The sequence below is a fragment of the Phyllobates terribilis genome, unplaced genomic scaffold, assembly GCF_046119375.1.
Source record: "Phyllobates terribilis strain yellow unplaced genomic scaffold, ASM4611937v1 Scaffold_1__5_contigs__length_1240528914, whole genome shotgun sequence".
Classification (NCBI taxonomy): Eukaryota; Metazoa; Chordata; class Amphibia; order Anura; family Dendrobatidae; genus Phyllobates; species Phyllobates terribilis.
This window is the reverse complement of record NW_027362761.1, coordinates 918,978,513-918,998,274: the sequence shown is the minus strand read 5'-3', so window position 1 is coordinate 918,998,274 and position 19,762 is coordinate 918,978,513.

The window sequence follows — 19,762 nt, the reverse complement described above, 5'->3', positions numbered from 1 at the left end:
TATTAGCTTCAGCACAGCCTGTTGCTGCTTGGCCGAGGCAGTGCTGCAGTGCTTCCAGCTTGAGACTGATGTGGTCATTTTGGAGATGGAGGCAGAAGAGGAGGAGGAGGCTGAGGACGATGAGGTGCAGGAGCTGTAGATCATGGGGGCAACCCCTGATTGACCTAGGACCCACAATCCTTGGCATCGGAAGGACGTGTTCCATCCCAAGGTCTGACTGCATCCCGGCTTCCACTATGTTAACCCAGTATGCCGTCAGCGAGATGTACCGTCCCTGCCCACAAGCACTTGTCCACGTGTCCATGGTTAGGTGGAGTTTTCCGGTAACTATGTTGTTGAGGGCACGGCTAATGTTTTGGGACACGTGCTTGTGTAATGCGGGGACGGCACAATGGGAGAAATAGTGGCGGCTGGGGACCGAGTACCGTGGGACGGCCGCCGCCATCAGGTTGCGGAATGATTCCGTCTCCACGAGCCTAAAAGACAAAATTTCGAGCGCAGCAGTCGTGAAATGTGAGAATTTAGTAGTGTGGCCTTTGGGCCGTTGGCTGCATATTTGTGCTTGCGTTCCAAGGACTGGAGTATGGACAACTGAATGCTGTGCTGGGACAAGGACATGGACGTGCTTCCTGATGCTGATACTTGAGAGTGGGCAACGATGGGGGCAGGGCAGAAGGCATCTTCGCATGCTCCATGGACAGGGGATTGGCTTGCATGCACAACAGCGAAAGAAGCAATGGTGCCACCTGCAGACACTGTTCCTGTACCCTGGGGTTTGGCCCACAAAGTTGGGTGCTTTGCTGCCATGTGCCTGATTATGCTGGTGGTGTTCAGGCTGGTCGTTTTGCCACCCCTGCTGATGCTGGCCTGGCAGGTGGTGCAAATGGCATTTTTGGGGTTATCGGCAGAGATTTTAAAAACAACCAGACTCGGGAAGACCTAACAGTTGTACTGGCAACTTCCTTCGTGTTGGTGTCACGGGGAACGGTTGCCTGTCTTCTGTCTGCGGCCACCACACTGCTTCTTCCTGCATGTTGGGGTGCTCTGCCTCCCTCCCCCTGTGTGCTGCTGTCCTCACTCTGCATGTCCTCCTGCCCGGTTGGGTCAGTTACTATATCATCTACCAGTTCGTCTTCCACTTCCGCACCCTGGTCCTCCTCCTGACTTTCTGGCAATTGTGTCTCATCATCGTCCACCTCTTGTGACACTTTCCCACCGTTGCCTTTGTGTGACCGTGGCTGCTCAAATATTTGGGCATCGCTACACGCAATCTCCTCTTGCCCCGCTTCAAGTGGACCGGGCGAGAGGCCCGAATCTATAAATGGAAAAGTGAACAGCTCTTCAGAGTGTCCAAGTGTGGGATCAGTTGTCTCTGCCACTCGGCATAGCGGGAGTAAGGAGGATCAGGGTGAGGAATATGCGGTCCAGACTCACGGCTACTGAGACATGACCATGTGGAAGACAGGGTGGTGGTGGTGGTTGTGGCTAAGTGACTGGAAGCATTATCCGCTATCCAACCAACAACATTTTGACACTGCTCTGGGTTCAATAGTGGTGTGCTGCAGTTCCCTAGAAATTGGGACAGGAGGTCAGGCAAGAAGATGTGGGTGTTTGTTGTGGCACAATTTCAGCTTGCCCACGGCCTTGTCCTCGGCCTCTGTATGCACAATTACGATCACGTCCAGTTCCCCGTCCCTTTGCCATGTGCCTTGCCCATTTAAAATGGAGGACAGTATCTTCCATGCTCACAACAAATGACTGAGTTTGGAGCGAACTTATATTTGATCCGTGTGACGGAGAAAACAGAGTTTTAAATACCTGGCCAGTAGGTAAGTAGTTTGTACAGCAAACTGCTGTGAATTGCTTCACTGACACACTGAAAGAAAATTTTTAATAGAGGTCAGAAAAGGGAGTATTTTCTAACAACATATATGTGATCCGTGTGACGGAGAAAACAGAGTTTTAAATGCCTGGTCTGTAGGTAAGTAGTTTGTACAGCAAACTGCTGTGAATTGCTTCACTGACACACTGAAAGAAATTTTTAATGGAAGCCAGAAATGGCAGTATTTTCTGACAACGTATATATGATCCGTGTGACGGAGAAAACACAGTCTTGAATAGCTGGATTTCTAGCGCTGTAATATGGAAAGGACCTGGCTGTATTCTGCAGTGCCAACATGCAAATGGCGCAGAAAAACGGTGTGCTCTGGATTACTTTTTAAGCAAATAATGAGGATTAAGATCCAAAGAAAAGTATTCCTGGCCACTGAGACCTAGGCCTTTGTATAGAAATATCTAACAGCAGCAGAAGGTAGTATTGGAATGGAGCCTCTTGTGCTATATGCACTGCAGTCTGCTACATACCCTGCCTGCCTGCCTATATACACTGCCTGCCTGATATCTCTACAGATGGATTAGTTAGTCCTCAAAAGGACTGTTTGTTAAGATGGATATGTGTAATGTATGGTTTTTCTCCCTACACTACCTAATACACAAGCAAATCTCTCCCTGACGCTGCAGCACCTCTCCCTACACTGTCTGATTCCGGAGTGACTGTGACGAACATGGCGGCGCCAGGTCAGACATAGACCTGATGACGCTGTGCGGCCAGCCAATCACTGTAATGCCACAACCAACATAGCTACGGCATTACAGTAAGTGGCAGGCAATCCCTGCATATTGATTAGCGCTCTAAAGAGCGCAAAACATGCAGGGAGGGGACCTGAGCTCCCGCCGAGCAACACCGGAAATTCTCGGCGAGCGCCAAGCATCTCTGGTGTGCACTAAGCAGTAGCGAGCATACTCGCTCATCACTATAGATTACCCGTCACCTCAGCAGTCTATCAGACTTCTCTTGGTGTGAGCAGCAATCTTGTGCTGACACACTGCTTTTAAAGGGAATCTGTAAGCAGGTTTTTGCTATTTAATCTGAGAGTAGCATAATATACAGTACAGACAAAAAGTTTGTACACACCTTCTCATTTAAAGATTTTTTTGTACTTTCATGACTATAAAAATTGCACATTCACACTGAAGGTATCAAAACTATGAATTAAAACATGTGGAATTATATACTTAACAAAAAAGTGTGAAACAACTGAAAATATGTCTTATATTCTTGGTTCTTCAAAGTAGCCACCTTTTGCTTTGATGACTGCTTTGCACACTCTTGGCATTCTCTTGATGAGCTTCAAGAGGTAGTCACCGGAAATGTTTTTCACTTCACAGGTGTGCCCTGTCAGGTTTAATAAGTTAGATTTCTTGCCTTATAAATGGGGTCGGGATCATCAGTTGTGTTTTGCAGAAGTCTGGTGTTTACACAGCTGATAGTACTACTGAATAGACTGTTAGAATTTGTATTATGGCCAATGGTCAATGCCACACAGAGTTCTAGCAGCAGACACATCTCTTCAACAACTGTTAAGAGGAGACTTTGTGCAGCAGGCCTTCATGGTAAAATAGCTGCTAGGAAACCACTGCTAAGGGTAGGCAACAAGCAGAAGAGACTTGTTTGGGCTAAAGAACACAAGGAATGGACATTAGACCAGAAGAAATCTGTGCTTTGGTCTGATGAGTTCAAATTTGAGATCTTTGGTTTCAACCACCGTGTCTTTGTGCGACGCAGAAAAGGTGAACGGATGGACTCTACATGCCTGGTTCCCACCGTGAAGCATGGAGGAGGAGGTGTGATGGTGTGGGGGTGCTTTGCTGGTGACACTGTTGGGGATTTATTCAAAATTGAAGGCATACTGAACCAGCATGGCTACCATAGCATCTTGCCGCGGCGTGCTATTCCTTCCGTTTCCGTTTAGTTGGACCATCATTTATTTTTCAACAGAACAATGACCCCAAACACACCTCCAGGCTGTGTAAGGGCTATTTGACCAAAAAGGAGGGTGATGGGGTGCTACGCTAGAAGACCTGGCCTCCACAATACCTGAACCCAATCGAGATGGTTTGGGGTGAGCTGGACCGCAGAGTGTAGGCAAAAGGGCCAACAAGTGCTAAGCATCTCTGGGAACTCCTTCAAGATTGTTGGAAGACCATTTCCGGTGACTACCTCTTGAAGCTCATCAAGAGAATGCCAAGAGTGTGCAAAGCAGTCATCAAAGCAAAAGGTGGCTACTTTGAAGAACCTAGAATATAAGACATATTTTCAGTTGTTTCACACTTTTTTGTTAAGTATACAATTCCGCATGTGTTAATTCATAGTTTTGATGCCTTCAGTGTGAATATACAATTTTCATAGTCAAGAAAATACAGAAAAATCTTTAAATGAGAAGGCGTGTTCAAACTTTTGGTCTGTACTATATATATATATATATATATATATATATATATATATATATATATATATATATATATATATATATATATATATATATATATATATATATACATACACTGTATATAAAAACATATGTGGTATTGCCGCTTTCAGAAATGTTTGAATGTCTGATCTATTAAAATATAAAAATAATTAACCCGATTGATAAACACTGTGAATGAAAAAAATTTAAGAACGCCAAAATTACAGGGTTTTTTTGTCGCTGCAATTACACAAAAAATGCTTTAACAAGCAATCAAATCTTCACATATATCCCAAAATATTATCAATAAAACCTTTGTATTGTATTACCATGCATAAGGTAATTCATCACATAGCTCCATCGATTGAAATAAAAAAAAATTACAGGTCTCGAAAAATGGAGACACAACCCCCAATTTTTTTTGCATAGCTTCTAATTGTTTTTCACCACTAAAATAATAAAGAACTTGGCATGTTTAGTATCGCCATAATCATACTGATGAGCAGAATCATATTGCATGGTCAATTTTACCGCAAAAGGGACACTGTAAAAGCAATTCCCAAAAAACAATATCAGAATTGCGTTTTCTTCACAATTTTGCCCCAATTGGATTTTTTTTCCCATTTTCCAGTACACTATGTGGTAAAATGAATGGTGTCATTCTAAAGAACAACTCACCTGGCAAAAAATAAGTCTTTATATGTCTATATAAACAGAATAATAAAAGAACTATGGCTCTGGGAAGAAGGGCAGAAAAAAGTGAAAACTCTAAAGCATAAATTGGCCCCATCATGATGGGGTTAACATATCTGTTTTACAAGTCAAACAGCTCGCTTTTTAGTTGTGTACCTACCGAACTTTGGACTAATGTTCGGGTCGGGTACCAGAACCCGAACTTCCACAGGTCCGATCACACCCTACTGTAGAGCAGTGTTCTCCAACCTTTGTATTTCTATCCTGTAGCAAAAGTACAACTCATAAAAATGAAGTGAGATTTAGTTTTGTAAGAGTTTAGCACAAATTTTTTACTTATTTAAATGGAATATAATGATTAACAATAATTGCCCTAAATATAATCTTCATAGAAATCTTTTTCATTCTGTAATCAGTGGTGCATTAATTAAGGAAGCAGAATGTACCCAGCACTTTTTACATGTGTATATATTCAACAACTTTCATACTTGATAAATGATAATGATGAACAGAATTAGAATTGAAATTTGTACTGTATTGGTCTAGATTAAAAAAAATTGTGGATTGATTGTAAAACATTTTATTATTTTTTAGATTTTTCTGTGAATTATGTTTCTTACAGTACAAAATTGCTGTAAAACTTAATGGCTGTATCTAATGACACCGCATGGGCTTTTATAAACTTGGTTTCAGGGCACTTCTACCCAACCTTTTCTTTTCAGTATATTTTTATGAAAAAAAAACCTGGTCAGTGAAGATTAGTCTCTGGATCCTATTCAGTCCTATGGCACAAATGTCAACCAAGCAAAAAAAGTTTCAAAACTGCAAAAAAAAATCTACAAAAATAACGCATGAACTCACCAGAAACTACCCAAAAATGCTAATATCACAATGCTCTAGTTTAGACTATTGTGATATTAAATTTAATGTTAACCACAATAAACATTCAGAACTGAGGTATGCTAAGAGTGTGATGGAATTTATTATAAGCCTCTTCTTTTTGGCATGACTCAAAAATTCCTCAGTTGGTATGTTTTTCAGTCCATCTAACTACTCCAATATGGTGTCACAAATTTACAACTTATATACAATCAATGTGTCATAATAGCGTGAAAGTGTCAGAGTACTCACATTAAACAATTACATACTGTTCATATGGATCTACATTCTTGCCACATACTGTATCAGTTTAACTGTAATTCCCTTATGTCCATTACTTTAACATGTGTATCCTGTTTTTCTTTGAAGTGACTTCTTTGTATTATATTTGCTTTAGTCATTTGGTAAAATTCCTCTTTGAAAATGGATGTGTTTCAAATAAAATTGTTTAGCAATACCAAAGAAATAAGTTGCAAGCTGTAAATGTGGCACCTTGTAACTAAATCCCTCACAAACATTGCAGTATGCTACAATAAATGCAGTGCACAGAAGTCACACGCATAGTCTATGAAGAATCATAAAATATATAGCTCTAAAATAATTATTGTTTCTGAGTAACAATTTAATTCTATTCTATACCCCTTACTCTTTCATTTGTGCATGGTCTTCTGTTCAGGGCTATAGGAGAGCAAGGTCGCTATTTTTGGCTTAGCCAAATTTGGGTTTTAAAAAAGCTGTCTCACTTTTTATACATAAAGTTTTATTCTTGTATAACAAAAAGTAATGCAGTTTTCTAATATAGGAATGTGTATAAATTCAGTAGCATTTACTTAATAGTCTTAAATAGAGATGAGCGGTGTTCGACTCGAACTGTTCGCCAATCTCAAATTCGAGCTGTTTAGGGAGGTGTTCGAGCCGTTCGGCGAACACTAACGATTTGAAAAAAATTCGGCTGTTCGAGGTTATGTTCGATAACTGTTCGTGCACCAAAATCATAACTGGATTTTTTCTCAGTAATGCTGAAAATTAATGTTAATACGCAGTTTGAGTGTACAGCGGGGCGGGGGGAGGGGCAGGGGATGGATCTCTGCATAAATTATGAAGATTTCCATTTTTTTTTCTCTTTCCCGCATTTACAGTGGGGAGGTGCAAACTGTCATCCTATCAGCAGCGCACACACGGAGCGAACTGCTTTTTTTCACACAAGCAAGGGCATGTGTCATTGGCAGTGTATGTCACATGTCCTTGCCCTATAAGACCCAGCCATTTTCCACGTAGCCACTATTTTCTCACTGCTGCAGCTGCGTGTTAGACGGCACTGCTGTTGCTGTGTGCGCTATACTTTGAGTGTCAATTTCAAGCCAATTTTCGCACAAATCTACAGATAGCTTGGGAGTAGGGAATAGTTGTGATTGCAGTCCTTTTGAGGACTAGGTTACATCATTTCCTACGACTTTTATCAGGCAGGTCTGTGCTCTTAAATAGATAGGTTGGGAGTAGGGACTAATTGTAATTGCAGTCCTTTTGAGGGCTAGGTTACATCAGTTCCTATCACTTTTTGCCAGGCAGGTGTAACATACCTGGCGGCATCCTTGCATAGTGGTCCATCACCCACTGTGCAAGAGTGCGCACTTGATTTCCAGTCCAGACTGCCACTCTGCTTCTTTCCATACTGTCTGCTTTGCTCTGCTCTGGCTGCTTAGGGCGACGCCCGCTGAACTTCCTGTTTCTTGTAGCTGCTGCAGACACACCCCTCAGCCTATTGCTGTCTGTCACCTGGTATTTAAACCAGATCCTCCTTGGAATCCTTGCCTGAGCATCTTGTTCTGTCAGCTGCATTCTAGTCACTGATGTGCCAGTCCTGTCTATGTTTCCTGCCTTGCGGTATCAGTTCCCGTGTCTGAACTGTGTCCTGTCTGTGCACTCTAGCCAGCTGTCTTCCTGCCTTTCCTGGAGGCTGTAATTCCAGGCCCGTGTGTACTCGCTCTTAGCCTGTTCGTCCCGCCCTCTGGGGGCCGCATACCCAGACTCGCTCCTGTATCTCGCTGCAGTACTGTTCTTGTCTGAACTGTCTTCTAGCTTCTTACCTGTTTTGTCTTTATGTCAGTTTGCTCCCTTTTTCTGCAGTGTCTGAACCAGCACTTGGCTTTACCTAGGCTCGTTCCTGCATTTTGTTGCAGTAACTGTTCTTGTCTGAACTGTCTCCTAGCTTCTTATCAGTTTTGTCTTTATGTCCGTTTTCTCCCTTTTTCTGTAGAGTCTGAACCTACACCTAACTTCTACTCGTTGTCATTGTACTTCCGTTTGTGAGTTGGAGACCTTTCGCTACTTCTTTGCTAGTACCTTCTGTGTATCTGGTTCTGCCTTTCTTTTCCAGTCTGTTCCGTGTGAACAGAGCCCTGTCCCCTTTGCTTTGTCTTTGTTTACCGCTTCGGCGATTTATCTCTGTCCTGTCTTACTTACCGCTTCGGCGGTTCCTGCCCGCTCAGCCTTGTCCACGGCACTTGTGGTTTCGCTCTGCTCAGCCTTGTCTACCGCGTCTGTGGCTTCGCTCTGCTCAGCCTTGTCTACCACATCTGCGGTTTCGCTCTGCTCAGCCTTGTCTACCGCGTCTGCGGTTTCGCTCTGCTCAGCCTTGTCTACTGCGTCTGTGGTTTCGCTCTGCTCAGCCTTGTCTACCGCGTCTGCGGTTTTGCTCTGCTCAGCACTGTCCACCACGTCTGCGGTTTTGCTCTGCTCAGCCCTGTCCACCGTGTCTGCGGTTTTGCTCTGCTCATCCCTGTCCACCGCGTCTGCGGTTTTGCTCTGCTCAGCCTTGTCCACCGCGTCTGCGGTTTTGCTCTGCTCAGCCTTGTCCACCGCGTCTGTGGTTTTGCTCTGCTCAGCCTTGTCCACCGCATCTGCGGTTTTGCTCTGCTTAGCCTTGTCTGCCGCGTCTGCAGTTTCACACTGCTCAGCCTTGTCTACCGTGTCTGCGGTTTCGCTCTGCTCAGCCTTGTCTACCGCACCTGCAGTTTCGCTTTGCTCTGCTTGATTACCGCATCTGCGGCTCTGAACCCGTTTCCCAGTCTGTACTGGACCCTGCCCAACCTGTGCTCTAGGCTGCCTGTTCCTGTATTCCCTGGTGTGGGTCAACAGCCGTCTCTGGGGTCTGACCTGGAGTGGCACCTGGTCCCTCTACTCGGTTCCTCCCTGGTGCACTGGAGTCGTATGCCGTCGAGCGACTTTGGTCGGATCGGACAGATACTTAGTTACGCCCCTCCAGGCACTCTCCGGTTCATGGCACAGTGGAATAAATAATCACGCACACGCCAGTCAGTCCGGGCGCGTGCATTACAGCAGGTCTGTGCCAGTGCTGTGCAAGTTTTTTTCACAGCATTTGGCTAAATTTAGCTAAGAAAATCCTTTTCGGCCTCTTACAGTGTGTGTTAGTCAGTGGAGTAGCCTATCTGTGTTGCAAGCTACACCACCTGTGTATAGAATACAATTTTTTTTTACTGCACCTAGCCAAGTAAAACCTTTTGGGCATAGCATCATTCTATGAGTCCATCTATACTAACCTCCACCAGGTTGCAAATTAAAATAATTTTTATCTGCATCTAGCTCTGAAAAAATATTTGGGCTTGTAGCAGTGTGTGGGACTTGTTCTATTAGTCCATCTATACTAACCTCCACAAGGTTGCAAATTAAAAATAATTTTTAACTGCATCTAGATCTGAAAAAATATTTGGGATTGTAGCAGTGTATGGGACTTGTTCTATTAGTCCATCTATACTAACCTCCACCAGGTTGCAAATTAAAAATAATTTTTATCTGCATTAGCTCTGAAAAAATATTTGGGCTTGTAGCAGTGTGTGGGACTTGTTCTATTAGTCCATCTATATTAACCTCCACCACCTGTGTATGTAATAAAATTGTTTTACTGCATCTAACCCAGCCAATACTTTTGGGCTAATACGACAGTTTGGCCACTCAGCTCTGCTTGGTACCCATCCATTGTTTTTTGTGCAAACAACTCCAGAGTTGTCAATTAGTTAACCAACAAAATGAGTGGCAAAAGGCCTGCTGCAGGTCGAAAGGGGAATAGGCATGTTGGGAAGGGTAAAAAGGTTGTGTCCATGGGGTACGTGTTAAAGCAACAGTAACATCTGCAGAAGAAAGACCATCTTCCAGCCAAACTAAGATGTCTACTTCTTTTAGCGGACAATGTGATAAGATCCCTTTCTTACAGCCACGCCAATTGCTACAAATCCAAGATGAGGCAGAAAAACAGCAGGTGCTTCAACGGATATCAAGTGCTCCTTTAAGTGGGCTCTCCTCCAACTCAACTTCAACATCACAAATACTCCAGTCCTCAGAGGTGTCACCCCAATCGCACTTGCTTCCTCACAGCTCCCAAGTCTCCAGCTGCCCGTCTGAGTATGGGGTAGAACAGATGGTTGAGTCTGCAGAGCTGTTTACTCATACTATAGCCTGGGAATCAGAGGTCGGCTCCAGAGCTTCTGTGAATCCAGACGAGGAAATGATCTGCACTGATGCCCAGAATCTTTATGAGTCGGATCCAGGAACAGAGGCAGAAGGTTCTGACCATAATGTAGACCCTCGTTCCCAAACTATAACTCCTGTTGGTGAAGACAATGAGGAAGACGATGATGATGCTCAAATACCTGATTGGAGCGACAACTTGAGTTTTTTGTCAGGGCAGGAAGAGGTTGGCTCTGAGGACGACGGGTGTGATAACACAGGGTGATGATGACGAGGTTGGAGATCCCACTTACTGTCAACGCATAGTCAGCCAGTCGATGAGGTCAGCAGAGGAGGTGGAGGAGGATGCTAGTGACGACGAGGTCAGATTGCATCTTCCTGGACACATCCTCAAACACAACTCTGCCTTTGACCACAAGTCGTGGTGGCTCTTCAGGTCGCATGGGTGCTACGCCTTGCATAGCCTGGGCTTTTTTCAGATCGATAAGGATGACCCAACTCGTGTTATCTGTAACATTTGTCAGCAAAACCTAAGTAGAGGCCAAAAAATACATAGTTTGAGTACTTCATGCAAGAACCGGCACATGGATATGAAGCATAAGTTGAGGTCGGAAGCTAACTGTGCTACAATGCGGCCTAGCTGGCCGGGCCAACCATCGTCTGCCACATCTTGTGCATCCGCGGCCTCTTCATCCTCTGTGACTGGGGGGACAGCAGTCACTCCTGTTTTGGACGCAGACCTGCCACCTCTTTACCCGCAACAGCCGGCGTGATTGGCAGGTCATCATTTTCTTTGGAGGTGGAAAACCCAGCTGGTGTTCAGCGCTGTCCGACATCGATAGCACCACCTTTGGATCAAGGCAACCTAACATGTCCACCTGCATCTTCCTCACAGACCGGCAGTTTGCCGGGGACACCCTTCTAAACCTCGACTAAGCACAACAGCCAGCCCTCGGTCCCTCAGATGTGGACAAGTAAAAGACCATTTCCTCCTAGCCATGACAAAGCTAAGAGGTTGAATTTCACCATCTGCAAGCTCTTGGCTACATAAATGCTGCCTTTCCGCCTGGTGGACACAGAGGATTTTCGAGACCTTATGTCCGTCACAGTGCCCCAGTACCAGATGCCCAGTCGGCACTACTTCTCAAAGAAAGGTGTGCCTGCGCTCCACCAGCATGTCGCACACAACATCACCGCTTCTTTGAGAAACTCTGTGTGTGACAGGGTGCATTTCACCACAGACACTTGGACAAGTAGGCATGGACAGGGGCGTTACATGTCGCTGACTGCCACTAGATAACTATGGTGACAGCAGGATAAGGGGCTGCTGTCAAAGTCTTGCCATCCCCACGAGTTGTGCGTCAATCCTCTTTATCTCAAAGTTCCTCCACTGCTTCTGCCTCCTCAAACTCCTCTCGGTCCTCCACCTGCACCCAAAGCCTGTCTGGTTATGCCACAAGCTTTCTACCTGCGCAGAAGGGATCCTGCACACCTTCTTACTATGCTGGCAGCAGGGCCAAACGTCATCAGGCGGTTTTTACTTTGAAATGTCTGGGAAATGTGAGTCACACAGCTGAGGAGTTGTGGTCAGCTCTGGAGAACCAGTTTCATGAATGGTTGTCTCCACTGGACCTGAAACCAGGGAAGGCCGTGTGCGACAATGCTGCAAACATGGGTGCGGCCCTTCACCGGGGCAATATCACACACGTGCCTTGTATGGCTCACGTGTTGAACCTGGTTGTCCAGCAATTTTTAGCCCACTATCCCAGACTAGATGGCCTTCTGCAGAGGGCACGGTCACTGTGTGCTCACTTCCGCCGTTCGCATCCCGCAGCTCAGCGACTTACATCTCTACAGAAGTCGTTGGGCCTGCCACTTCACGGGCTAATATGCGATGTGCCTACCCGGTGGAATTCAACTCTGAACATGTTGCAGCGACTGTGGCAGCACCGACAAGCCTGGTGCAATATGTTCTGATGTATAGCCTGGGCCAACGAGATCCAGAGGTGGGGCAAATCACGCTGGAGGAGTGGTCTGAGATCAGGGACCTATGCACCCTTCTGCACAGTTTTGAAATGGCGACGTAGATGTTTAGTGCTGATGATGCCATTATCAGCATGACTATTCCGGTGATTTACATGCTGGAGCACATGTTAAACACAATTCGGAGTCAGGTGGTGGCACAAGAGGAGGTGGAGGAAGTAGAGGAGGAGGAGTTGTATGCGGAAGGGCTAACATCTGCAAGGTCCAGAGGGTCGGCAGCACCAAGGCGGCAGGCATGTGAGGGTGGGGGAGATGGTTTTACCAGGGCGCATGGTAGCAGCCAAACTAGTGAGGAACGTGCAGGATCCCAGGAAGAAGTTGAGGACGAACTGATGGAAGACTCATCAGATGAGGGAGACCTTGATCACATTTCTGTAGTGCGAGGTTGGGGGGAGAGGGCAGAGGAAGGAAGCATGATTGTTACCTCACCACCAACACAACAGGGACTTGGTGCTCCTGGATGCGCAAGACACATGAGTGCCTTCTTGCTGCACTACCTGAAACATGACCCTCGAATTATGAGAATTAGAAATAATCCTGACTACTGGGTTGCCACACTGTTAGATCCCCAGTACAAAAGTAAATTTGCAGAAATTATTTCTGCCATCGAAAGGGATGCACGCATGCAGGAGTATCAGCAGAGACTGTTGCAGAATCTTACATGTGCTTTTCCACAAAACACCAGTGGTGCACGTAGTGAATATCACAGTTCCAACTTTCCAACCGTGGGACCGTCGAGTGTTCAGCACTCAAAACGTAATAGAAACACAGTATCTGCTGGTAACATCAATTTTGCGGAATCATTTCACCACTTTTTTAGCCCATCCTTTGCAACGCCACAGGAGACAAGAAGTCAGACACATAGTCAACGCCTAGAGATGATGGTACAGGAGTATCTCCAAGTAAACATTGAAGCCATGACTGTGTCACTGGACCCTTGCTCTTTTTGGGCTTCCAATCTGGATAAATGGCCGGAGCTCGCCACTTACGCCTTGGAAATCTTGTCATGCCCCGCAGCCAGCGTTCTGTCTGAACGTGTGTTCAGCGCTGCTGGTGGTGTGCTGACAGATAAGCGCACGTGGCTCTCCACTGATAATGTAGACAGACTCACGTTCATAAAGATGAACAAATCATGGATCCGAAAGGACTTTTCTACCCCTGTGTCATCCTGGGGAGAGTAAAAGCTTGATGATTTGTTAAAATCACCTCACCAACCGTTTTAAGCTTTCAAATTACTAATCATGTTTATCTGTATCATGGCTGGAAAATAATTTGGGCCTTGTAGCAGTTTGCAGTACTGATTCTATTAGGCCATCCATACTAAACTCCACCAGATTTAAAATTACTAATCATGTTAATCTGTATCTTGGCTGGAAAATAATTTGGGCCTTGTAGCAGTTTGCAGTACTGATTCTATTAGGCCATCTATACTAAACTCCACCAGATTTAAAATTACTAATCATGTTTATCTGTATCATGGCTGGAAAATAATTTGAGCCTTGTAGCAGTTTGCAGTACTGATTCTATTAGGTCATCTATATTAAACTCCACCAGATTTAAAATTACTCAACATGTTTATCTGTATCTTGGCTGGAAAATAATTTGGGCCTTGTAGCAGTTTGCAGTACTGATTCTATTAGGCCATCTATACTAAGCTCAACCAGCTTTCAAATTAATAATAATTTTTAGCTGCATCTAGCTCGGAAAATAATTTTGGGGCTCCTATATGCGCAAGACACATGAGTGCCTTCTTGCTGCACTACCTGCAACATGACCCTCAGATTGTCAGAATTCGAAATAATGCTAACTACTGGTTTGCCACACTCTTAGTTCCCCCACACTCTTCGATCAACCTTTTCATTTTAATAAAGAACAAAAAAATGGTCATTTTTGAAATAATAAGCATTAGCAGGTTATTAGTAACTGAAATCAAACAGTTTTCAACTCAAAACTTTATTCTAGGTGATGTTACATTTGCACATAGGACCATTTGTTCAAAAGGAGCTTCTGAACTCTCTCGTCCATTGAATTTGTCAGGTTTTGGATGGTTTCTGCTTCAATTGTTTTGCATGAGGACAGAATACCCTCCCAGAGCTGTTGCTTAGATGTGAACTGCCTCCCGCCTTCATAGACACTCCTTTTGATGATGCACCAGAGGTTCTCAATGGGGTTGAGGTCAGTGGAGCATGGGGGTCACACCATAAGTTTGTCCCCTTTTATGCACATATCAGCCAGAGATGCAGATGTGTTATGTGCAGCATGAGACGGTGCATTATCATGCATGAAAATGATCTTGCTGCGGAATACACGGTTCTTGTTCTTAAACCATGGCAGGAAGTGCTGTTTGAGAAACTCCACATACATTATGGAGTTCATCTTTACCCCTTCAGGGATGCTAAAGGGGCCGACAATCTCTCTCCCCATGATTCCAGCCCAAAACATTACTCCACCTCATCCTTGTTGGCACCGTAGCCGTGTTTGCATGGGGTGTCCATCAACCAGCCATCCTCCACTCCATCCATCTGGACCATTGAGCCTTGCATGGCACTCATCGGTGAACAAAACAGTTTTGAAGTCAGTCTTCATGTACTGTTTGGCCCACTGGAGCCTTTTCTGTTTGTGTACAGTGGATAGAGGAGGTCGACAGGATGGCTTACGCACAGTTGCAAACCTCTGAAGGACCCTGCATCTTGTTGTTTGGGGGACGTTGGAGGCACCAGCAGCTTCAAAAACTTGTCTGCTGCTATGACAAGGCTTTTTTGCCGCTGCTCTTTTAACCTGACCTAATTGCCTGTAGGAAAGAGTCATCAATTTTCCCTTATCAGCACGCACACGTGTGTACTGTGAATCAGCTACATCTTGATTGTGCGATGATCAGGATGAAGTGTCTTGGCAATGTTGATTGTAGTCATGCCTTGACCTAAACACTCCTCAATTTGTTGCTTCTCAGCATTCGACACATCCTTTTTCTTTTCCATTTTGGCAGAAAATGTAGGCTGCTTAATAATGTGGGACAGCCTTCTTAAGTAGTCTTGCCTTTCATTGGACACACCTGCCAAACTAATTAGCACAGGTGTCTGCAATTGCTTACAGTGATATAAAGAGCACTGACACACATCACTATCAATGAGTTTAACTGACAAACAAAAAAATTCTTACCTTATCACTCCTAAACACTTTTAGCATAATAATCTGGAACACAGTGTACATGTGCTTTTCCACAAAACACCAGTGGTTCACGTAGTGAATCTTACAGTTCTAACTTGCCAACCGTGGTCTGCATGGAGTTGTTCAATAAAGGGCCCAAAATTAAGATAACATAGACGGGAGAGGTCTCTATGAATACGAATTCCTAAGTATTTGATACCCTGTGAGGGCCAGGCAAAGGGAAAGTTGGACTGGATGGAATCCTGTATGGATTTGGGGAGGGAGAAATCAAGGGCCTCAGACTTCGCTGCATTGATTTTAAAATTTGACCATGTAACAAAGTGATCTATTTCAGCCATAACAACAGGGATGGATATATGTGATTGAGTGATATGTACTAGGACATCATCAACAAATGCAGAGCACTTGTACTCGGTGCCTCCCACCTCAATCCACCTAATATTGGGGTCATGGCGAATTGATGAGAGCAGGTGCTCCATCACTAGGATGTATAAGAGAGGGGACAGAGGACATCCCTGCCTTGTCCCATTGGTGATAATGAAAGGTGATGAAAATGTTCCATTGATCTTCAGCCTAGGTGACGTATTGCGATACAGGGCCGTGATTTTGGCTATAAAAGGGTCCCCTAGACCCTTACCCCAAGCTTTTTAAGAGAATAATATATGGCGTGCCAGGAGACTCTATGGAATGCTTTCTCAGCATCCAACGAGAGTATCTAATTACAAATTTTTAACTGCATCTAGCCCAGGAAATACTTTGAGCCTAGTAGCAGTGTCTGCTAGTCAGCAGATTATCCCAGCTGTTAAGCAAGCTACACCACCTGTAGTTTGGACACTTAATTTTTTCAAAGAAAATGCTTCGGGCCCCTGGGACACTCAGTGAAGAGCATCGGGAGGCACCCCAAGGCACAAAGGCTGGGAATGGCGGTAGGACGCCTTGCGGTGGACCGCCAAGCTCGATCCTTATAAAAGCTTTTTAACTGCAGCAGCTTTAGTGGACGCTACTGGAGCTGGATTTCCCGCAGCTGCTGTCATCAGACTTGCCCTCCAATAGATCCTTGTAAAAGGATTTAAAGTGTACTCGTTCAAATTAGAGAGACACTTTAAATTAAAAAACTTAGACCTGCCTCCACCGCAGGGGGGCTCGCTCGACCCAGCAGCGGACAGGCACCAGTATTGGGAGAGGGGGCCTGGCCATCAGGGTCCAGCACAGCTCTGGCCCAAACCCGGCGACACGGAGGTCGCACGGGCAGGAACGGACTGGCCGTGTTGGCTTCGCACTTTTTTGGTTTTAGAAGGGCATGACATGCCTATATCTGTGTCTCCCCCTCCTTTTACTCCTCCACCTCTTTTCTTTTCGCATGACTATATGTACTTGTCACTTTTCCATGTGTTAGCTGTGTCTTCTGAGCAGTTTGTCAGCTTTTGGACACCTTTGAAGTGTTTTCTATGTGTTTTCTATGTGTTCCTATGTGTTTTTGTTTGCCTGACATTGGTTTTAACGGTGTTCGAAGGTGTTCGACGAACAGTTCGACGAACAGTTCAGCGAACATACGGGTGTTCGACGAACCGAACTCGAACACTACGGGGGTGGCTCAACACTAGTCTTAAAGGAGGTTGTCTGGGAATTTAACATTGATGTCCTATCTGAAGGATAGACCATCAGTGTCTGGTTGAACAAATCTTCCTGGAGTTGGCGGCGGCTGAAACTGCTGAGTTATGGAGCTGCACAGCACAAGGAACACTGGCTGTAGCCAGGTACTGCATATCCATCCCCTCTTGATTTGAATAGGGCGAAGATGAGCAGTACCTGGACATGGCCACAATACAGTTGACAGAGCTTTGCTGTGCAGCTCCGTAACTGAGCAGTCACCGAGAACAGCTGATCGAGGGGGTGCCAGATGTCAAACCCCCACCGATCAGACATTGATGATCTATCCTAAGGACAGGTCATCATTGTTAAGGTCCCAGACAACCTCTTTAAAAAAATAGATAGTAACATCCAAATTAGTATGGAGTCAACTGGTTTCATTATCATATCACATATCACATCACACAAAACTATTTGTATATTATTATTACTTTATGTGACTATTTACATAACTCCAGTTTTCCACCATTGTAAATAACATTTGAACTGTCAAGAAACTCAGCTTAGTAAAAGCTGGTTTGGAATATTTCCCATTTAAAGGGGCTTTCACCTTTCAATTTTCTTTAGCCCATAGGCTTATGGATTTTCAAAATAACAAGTACAGCAGCACTCACCCTCCCCAATTTCAACATAGCATATCTGCCACTGCTCCATGTGAATGTTTACTGGATGAACCGAGTGATTGGCTGCAGCTGTCATGCACCCTGTAGTTGTGTTGTCACCACTGCAGCCTGTAAACAATCACCTGGAGTAGAGGCGGAGATGCATCGCTGATGTAGGGGAGGGTAAATATTGTTCTGCTTATTATTTCCAACATCCCAAGGTCTGCAGCCTAAAGACTGTTAAAAGTTGTAAGTTCCTTTAAAATGAAAGGTGAGCATTATCGTAGGAAAAACATTTCACTGATGGTATAGAAGCTAGGGTTTTTTTTGGCACAAAGTCTTTGCATCCCTGTTCAAAGGGGGGAGCAGACACTAGATTCAAAAGGCAAAATGGAACCCCACTAGCCAGCTTGGGTTCCATTCCATTCCAAATTCTAATTTCTTTTCAACTGTCTTCAAAATATTCACTTTCAAGAAGGTGAGTAGAGAAAAAGAAACTTTCTTTTTTCCTTCTTTTGCACGCTAGAACCAAACACTCTGCCCACTGCAATGGCCAATTGCTGCACAATTTAGTTTCACAATTGTGCAGCCATTGACCCTCTGTAGGGCGACAATGCATCGACCATGCTTCTGCCGCACTATATGACAATACCCTTAGGATAAGGCTAGATAACGCAGTTGTGCATGGTCACGGAGCACTCAGTGCAGTCAAAAGCAAACTTAATTTTAACAGCATGTTTTTGACTATATTACACAAGTTTAATAAGGTCAATTTAATGAAGGTGGAACACCACTGGTAGTGGTGCTGCTAAACACGATGCAATAAAAAAAAACAATGTTTAACCCCTTCGCAACCCTGGGATTTTCCACTTTTGCATTTTCGTTTTTTTGCTCCCCTTTTTCCCAGAGCCATAGTGTTTTTATTTTTTGGTCAATATGGCCGTGTGAGGGCTTATTTTTTGCGGGATAAGTTGTACTTATGAACGACATTACTGGTTTTACCATATTGTGTACGGGAAAACGGGAAAAAATCCAAATGAGGTGAAATTGCAAAAAAAGTGCAATACCACAGATGTTTTTTTTTTTTTTTTTTTTTTACCACGTTCACTGAATGCTAAAACTGACCTGCCATTATTATTCTCCAGGTCATTACGAGTTCATAGACACCAAACATGTATAGGTTATTTTTTATTTAAGTGGTGAAAAAATAAATGCCGCCATTTTCCAATACCCGTAGCGTCTCCATTTTTTGGGATCTGGGGCCAGGTGAGGGCTTAATTTTTGCGTGCCAAGCTGAAGTTTTTATTGATACCATTTTGGGGTAGATCCAATGTTTTTATCGCCCGTTATTATTTTATTGCAATGTTGCGGCAACCAAAAAAGTAATTCTGGCGTTTAGAATTTTTTTCTCGTTACACCTTTTACTGATCAGATTAATTATTTTTTTATATTGATAGATCGGGCGATTATGAACGCGGCGATACCAAATATGTGTATGTGAGTTTTTTTATTATTTTATTTTGAATGGGGCGAAAGGGGGGTGATTTAAACTTTTATATTTTTTAATTTTTTTCAATATTTTTAAAAACATTTTTTTTCACTTTTTGCATGATTCTATAGTCTCCATAGGAGACTACAAGCAGCACTTATCTTATCGCCTCTGCTACAGAGAGGTGATAAGCAGATCACCTCTATGTAGCAGAAATGCTCCTGTGCTATGAGCGCCGAGCACTAGGTGGCGCTCATAGCGATCAGCACATGACAACCACTGTGGTCTGCTGCAGACCCAGGGTTGTCATGCCCACCCATCAGTGACCTGTGTTCACATGACTGGGTCACCGATGGGCGGGGTAAGTGACGCACTTTCGGCGCAGCTATGTTAAATGCAGCTGTCAGAGATTGACAGTGGCATTTAACATGTTAACGGCCGCA